Consider the following 7,239-nt stretch of genomic DNA (forward strand, 5'->3'; position numbering starts at 1 on the left):
TCCTGTGAGAATTACAGTGCCCATGGCATACTTCCCCTGCAGATCAGGAGATTAATAACTTGTGCCCAGGGGCACACAACCACCCATTGCAAAACTGTTTGAGCCCAGCCATTCTGGCTTCAGAGCCAATGCACTTGATAAGTAAAAATGCATGTTAGACTCTGCTATGGCCTGAAGGTCCTCCTACATCACCAGAAGCCTCTGGTGGCATCCTTTCCATGACAAGTGGGACTGGCTGAAGTTCTGTCACCTGTGAGCTCCCTCTACTATGCCTAGATTGGCCAGCTCTCTCAAGAAAGGAGTTGGGCGTGGAAACTCACCTAGCATGCCTTCTGCCTGTCCATGCTCTGAGCTTGACAGTCCTTTGGAGGCAAGCTTCCTGCTTCTGTAACCCCCTATTCCAATGCCTAGCATGGGACTCAGCACACAGCTGTTTTTAAATCACCAAGTACAAGCCATTCCATTTGTAGCTGGAGTGCAGATTAAGTTACCTGCCTCCGATCACACCACCTTCTTATGGGAAGCTTCACTGTCACCTTGTCCTAGAGTCCCAGGACATTGGAGTCTGTCTCTACCAACAGGGTGGAAAGTACAGAAGACAGCGTTAAGATGGACTTATATAGGTTGGACCATCAAAGCCGGGCGTGGTGGTGCACGCCTATAATCCCAGCACTCAGGAGGCAGAGGCAGGTGGATCGCTGTGAGTTCGAGGCCAGCCTGGTCTACAAAGCGGGTCCAGGACAGCCAAAGCTACACAGAGAAACCCTGTCTCGAAAAACCAAAAAATAAATAAATATATAAAAATAGGTTGGATCATCATAGTGGAGATTTGGAGGAGGTACTTGGTTTTGTTGCGTTAAGTCAATAGAGACTATCACTCCAGGCAGTTTCAACCTTACTCAACAAGGCATCTTATTAAAACCCAATGCAGCTGGGCATGGTGGTGCACGCCTTTAATCCCAGCACTCCGGAGGCAGAGGCAAGTGGATCGTTGTGAGTTCGAGGTTAGCCTGGTCTGTAAATCGAGTCTAGGACAGCCAAGGCTACACAGGGAAACCCTGTTTCCAAAAAAAACAAAAAAGAAAAAGAAAAAAGAAAAGAAAAAGAAAAACCCACTACAGGTACCTGGGGAATATTGTGACATTTTGAGAGCAAACAGCTTCACAAAAGACTGGACACCTACCTTCTTTCAAGAGCAGCCATCTTCTCCACCTTCCATTGTAGCCCCTCTCTCTGAAGGTCCTCTCCCAGCTCAGAGGCTCCTCTGCAACAGCAATGCTAATTGCAGGCCTGGAACCCAAATTCAAAGACACAAAATTCCAGGCTTTGGCTCTGGTGAGGTAATTTTCGGAACTTCTGCCATTTTGAATCTATTCGTTGCGCTCTCTCCTCCAGCCCAGCAAGATGCCCAAGGGGAAGAAGGTGACCCTGGCCTCTGCCATCGTGAAGAAACAGGAGGCCAAAAAGGTGGTCAATCCTTTGTTTGAGAAAAGGCACAAGAACTTTGGCATCAGGCAGGATATCCAGCCCAAATGAGATCTCACTCGCTTTGTTAAATGGCCCCGCTACATCAGGCTGCAGTTGCAAAGGGCTATCCTCTGTAAGTGGCTCAAAGTCCCTCCTGCTGTTAACCAGTTCACCCAGGCCCTGGACCGGCAAACAGCTACCCAGTTGCTTTAGCCTGCGCACAAGTACAGGCCAGAGACGAAGCAGGAGAAGAAGCAAAAGCTGCTGGCGCGAGCTGAGAAGAAAGCTGCTGGGAAAGGGGACATCCCAACTAAGAGACCACCTGTCCTTCGAGCAGGGGTCAGTACAGTCACCACCTTGGTGGAGAACAAGAAGGCTCAGCTGGTAGTGATTGCCCATGACATAGACCCCATTGAGCTGCTTGCTGGTCTTCCTACCTGCCCTGTGTGGAAAGATGGGGGTCCCCGACTGCATCCTCAAGGGAAAGGCCAGGCTGGGGTGGCTGGTCCACAGGAGGACTTGCACCACTGTTGCCTTCACACAGGTTAACTCAGAAGACAAGGGTGCTCTGGCTAAGCTGGTGGAAGCTATTAGGACCAGTTACAACGACAGATACTGTGAGATCCACCACCACTGGGAACGTCCTGGTCCTAAATCTGTGGCTAGCATTGCCAAGCTGGAAAGGGCAAAGGCTGACCACTAAAGTGGTCTCAAAAACCCGCCCCCCCAAAAAAAGTTGAATTTCCTTCTTGAGTTATAAGGTGACCATGTGGACATGCTAAGGATGGAACAACCAGAAGATGGGCAAAGGCTGACTCCTTCCATGATGATTAATTTTAATTGTCAACTTGATACAATTTCGAAGCACCTGGGAACAGACTCTCAATGAGGAGTCCTCGAAGTCAGGCAGCCCATGGGCTTGTCCCTAGTGGATTGTCTTGATTTCGTAAGTTGATGTGGGGAGGTCCTGCCCACCTTAGGCAGCACCATTCCCTGCATAAGGAATCCTGAACTGTGTACGTGTAGCGAGAGTGCTGAACAGAAGCACACATGCATTCATTTCTCTTTGCTCTTCACTGTGGACGTGCTGTGACTAGCTAATCCCAGCTCCTGCCATCTTGGTTTCTCCACAATCATGGGCTGTGACCTAGAGTTGTGAACTAATCTCACCTTCCTCTCCTAAGCAGCTTTTTTGTCAGGGTATTTTATCACAGCAACAGAAATGAAGCTAGGAGACCTATCAGGCATGGAGCTTCCCAACAAGCTCCAGCCTTCCAACCTCTGACTTTTGTCTCCTAACAGAGGTCAGTGCATCTCTGTTGAGCTGTGATTGTCTTAGTGTTCGGCTATATGTCACCATCAAGTCACCATATGTGAATGAGAACAGCACTTAGTGAGCACCAACTGTAACACATGTCCCTTCTTTTGTTGTTGTTGGTGGTGGTGGTTAGTTAGTTGGTTGGTTTAGTTTGGTTTGCATTGATTTTTTTTTTCAAGACAAGGTTTCTCTGTGTAGCCTTGGCTGTCCTGGATTTGCTTTGTAGACCAGACTGGCCTCAAACTCACAGAGATCCACCTGCCTCTGCCTCCCAAGTGCTGGGATTAAAGGCGTGCGCCACCACGCCCAGCCTCACATGGTCCTTCCCATGCTAGATTGCTTGATGCTTGTAGGTTTTATCTTCACAGAAAAGGGCACTGTGAGTAGGTGATGTGAAATGCTTTCCAGGGCCAGTCAGCAGGTTGCAGAACTGCAGTCCAACCCCAGGTCATACTGAGGCACAGGACAATTAACTCCCTCTAGAGAGTTCATGTAAAAGCACTTCCTCAAGCCATGTGGGTGTTCTCAGGTGGGGCCCTGCGAAGCCTCAGACCTTTCAGTCATGTGCAGATGGTCACTGTATTCACGCATGAAGCGTATCTTACACACATTCTACTTCTGCCTTGAGGGGCACCAGAGCAGAAATTCTAGTCAAATGTGACAAAAACTTAGGAAGCCCCAGACTGAGAGTGCTCAAGTCAGATGAGGCCCTAAGAGGCCATTATTGGACATGTATGGAAACCAAGGACGAGACAGGCGAATAACCAGTATCACATTTCACTTCACGTTGGAGGCAGAACAAAGGCCCTCTTTCCTGATTGCTCATCTGGTGCTTTTTTTTTTTTTTTTTTTTTCTGAATCTAATTACTATTCCAGAACATTCATGTTTTATACTTTGTTTCCCTGAATACATCTATCATTAGCAGCCAGACAATGCCTTACTGTGAATCTCTCATAAGTCCCACTCTGTCATAATAAATTGATTGCTGACTAACTAGAATTTGCTAAGAGTGTTTACAGTTGGGCTCCTAGGGGCCCAGATGTTTTAGGTCTTGGTCTTGTTGTGACAAACTACTTGATAAAAGTCACCTGAGGATGGGCGTGTTTATTTTTGTTCACAGTTTGAGGCTACAGTCCATAGTGGCAGGAAAGTCCTGGCAACAGCAGCCTAAGGTAGCTCTGCACTGTGATCTGCAGTCAGGAAGCAGAGAGAGGTAAGTGCTCACTTTCTCTTTTTTATTCTAAGATGCCATCAATGGACTGGTGCCCTCCACCGTGGGTGGACTGGTGCCCTCCACCGTGGGTGGACTGGTGCCCTCCACAGCGGGTGGACTGGTGCCCTCCACAGCGGGTGGACTGGTGCCCTCCACAGCGGGCAGGTCTTCCCATCTCAGTGAGTGTCGAGGAGGTGGCCCTCTCAGCCACGCCCACAGGCTGGTCTCCTACCAGATCCTAGAGCCCATCAAGGTGACAGTCAAGAGTGGATTCTTAAAAAGCCAGGCATAGTGGCACACGCCTTTAATCCCAGCACTCGGGATTCACAGAGGTAGGTGAATCGCTGTGAGTTCAAGGCCAGCCTGGTCTACAAAGCAAGTCCAGAACAGCCAAGGCTATACAGAGAAACCCGGTCTCAGAAAAAAAAAAAAAAAAAAAGTGATTCTATTGTTTTTTCCAAGATTATATTATTTTTGTCAGTTTTTATATCAGGATTAATCTGGATTCATAAAATGAGATGGTAGGAATTTGTTTGCCTCCATTTTTTTGATAAAGGCAAGGGTTAAAAAGTCTTTCTCAAGTTTCTGATTGAAATGACCTGTGAACCTATCACAACCCATTAAAACTTATCGTCTCTCTCTTGTCTTTTGCTAGCAATGTCAACTTCCTCAATAGATATGAAAATTTCAGAGTTTACATTTCATCATGGGCCAATATTGACTGGTTGTATTTTTCTGTACATGTGTCCATCCCATCTAAGGCTTTCTGGGTTTACTGACATTGGGAACCCACAATACCCCCTTATCTTCAGATATGCAGGGTTCATTTCAGATATTGGCAATTCTCTAATTTGTTCTGTCCCCCCCCACCCACCCCCCATCACCCCCGGATAGAGCTATTTATTTATTTCACAAAACCAGCTTCAGCATTCAAGATTTTTAGAAGAAACATTCTTGCTAATGATTTCTGACTTCATTCTTTATGGTCAGAAAGCAGACCGCGCCTCCAACTGTTTTAAGTGTAGATCTGTTTACTGTCTAGTTTATCATCTCATTTTGTGAATTGTGCACTTGAAAAGAATGCATATACTGTGGTTGTTAGATACAGTGACAGTTATGCAAGATGACCAGCAGGCAACACTGGCTAGCAACACACACACACACACACACACACACACACACACACACACACACACTGTCAGAGCTTGAAGAGACCCAAGTCTACTTAAAGCAGACTACTGTTTTGTCTGGACTCAACCCCAAACTCCTCACTCTGCAGGATGGAAGGCAGCAATGGGACTTCCAGCCCAGGTCTGTCAGTCTTCAGCGGCCTCTGTTGCAACCCATCCGGAACTTGGGAAGTCTGGGCTGTGTTTACAGAGGCTCCTGTCTCACTAAAATGGCCTCCCTGCTTTGTAGCCATGGAAGCCTTTGGATCTTCTGTACAGGTAGATTGTATCAGACCCACCTAAATCTCAGCTGCCTCTCAGGGCCAGGCCCAGTCAAAAGCTGGGAAATCAAGAAGCTTGTGAGGCAGGTGCTAGCCTGCCAGGAGAGACACGTCCATCTTCAGAAGCGGTTAGCCACATTTATAACGAGCCCCGGAAAGAGGTAGACCATCTTGCTAACACTAGGTGCCAACTACAGAATACTGAAATGGGAACAGCACTTCAGAAATACAGGACCAACTAACCCAGGCATCACAGGCGGCTCCTTACACAGAGGAGACACACAAGTGCCTTCCTGATTGAGTACACCCAGCCCTGCAGTAGACACTGGAGAATAACAGTAGGAGTTGGAGATGTAGCTCAGTGGGTGGAGTGTTTGCTCAGTATGCTGGGGCCCCTGGGCTCCATCCCCAGCACGGCACAAACCAGGCATAGTGGAATGTGCTCACCATCCTAACATTCTGGGAAGAGGAAGCAGAGGTCAGAAGTTTAAGGTCTGCATCAGTGGCAGAAGAAGTTCAAGGCACCTTGGGTTGTATGAGACACTGTCTTAGGGGAACAGAAGAGAAAAAGATCATGAATCCAGACATGTTTCTAAGCCAGCACAGATGTGCCTGCTCTGGTGCTGTGCTGTGCAGTTCTGCCAGGCTGTGAGGCTTGTGTACCGATGGGCATTATCCTCTTTTGCTTTGGGTTAGAGGCATCTATTTGCCATGCCGAAGCCACCTTCCAATACATATCCCTGGATATTTTGCCTTCTGGACTGGCGCTCTCCTTTCTGTGGGACAGTTTACCAAAAATGATATTGATGAATTAAACTGCTCTGCACTTTTAAGAGTAGCATAAACTTCCCCCAGAAGCCTATAGAAGCTCAAATTCCATACCATACCAATAATCTCGCGAACCTTTTTCATTTTGGTCAATCTGGTGGCTTCAAAGTGCTACAGGGAAGGAGAGAACGGAGAACTGCTGGGGGAAATTAACTGAAACTAAAGATAGGGGTAGAGTGTAGTGACACACATCTTTAATCCCCACACTCTGGAGGAAGAGGCAGATATATCTCTATGAAATCCTGGTCTACAGAGTGAGTTCTTGGCTACCTAAGGCTTCATAGGAAAATGGACAAACAAATAAACAAAGCAACAACAACAACAAAAGATGTATAAAAAAATTTTTTTTTGGTTTTTGTTTTTTGAGACAGGGTTTCTCTGTGTAGCCTTGGCTGTCCTGGACTCACTTTGTAGACCAGGCTGGCCTTGAATTCACATTGATCTGTCTGTCTCTATCTCCCGAGTGCTGGGATTAAAGGTGTGTGCCACCACACATGGCTTAATTTATATATATATATATATATATGTATATATATATATATATATATATATATACTCTCTTCTCTCCCTCCCCCCCTTATCCCCCTCCCCCTGTATGGTAGCTGAGAGCTTCTTCCAATAAACCTGCATTTATATACTTTTTTTTGGTTTTTGAGACAAAGTATCTCTGTTTAGCTATGGCTGCCCTAGAACTCCCTCTGTAGACCAGGCTGGCCTCCAATTCACAGAAATCCACCTGCCCTTGACTCCAGGGCACTGGGATTAAAGGAGTGCACCACCAATGCCCAATTCATTTATATACTAGAGGTGGGGGAGAGAGAGAGAGAACACAGGGACCCTACAAGGGTGGATAATTCTTTTACCAGAAGATATGGGTTAACAAATGAAAATCTGAGTGTCCAGCACAGGTTAATTCCATACAGATTGATGTAGAATGCCTCAAATGTCCCCCAGACAACACA

At 46.8% G+C, this 7,239-nt stretch overlaps 1 pseudogene; it reads left to right on the plus strand.

Moving 5' to 3' along the window:
- The first annotated feature begins 1,404 nt into the window (after positions 1 to 1,404).
- On the plus strand, positions 1,405 to 2,170 carry LOC127189892 (60S ribosomal protein L7a-like; annotated as a pseudogene).
- Positions 2,171 to 7,239: the final 5,069 nt, after the last annotated feature.

Source organism: Acomys russatus, chromosome 5, assembly GCF_903995435.1.
Source record: "Acomys russatus chromosome 5, mAcoRus1.1, whole genome shotgun sequence".
Classification (NCBI taxonomy): Eukaryota; Metazoa; Chordata; class Mammalia; order Rodentia; family Muridae; genus Acomys; species Acomys russatus.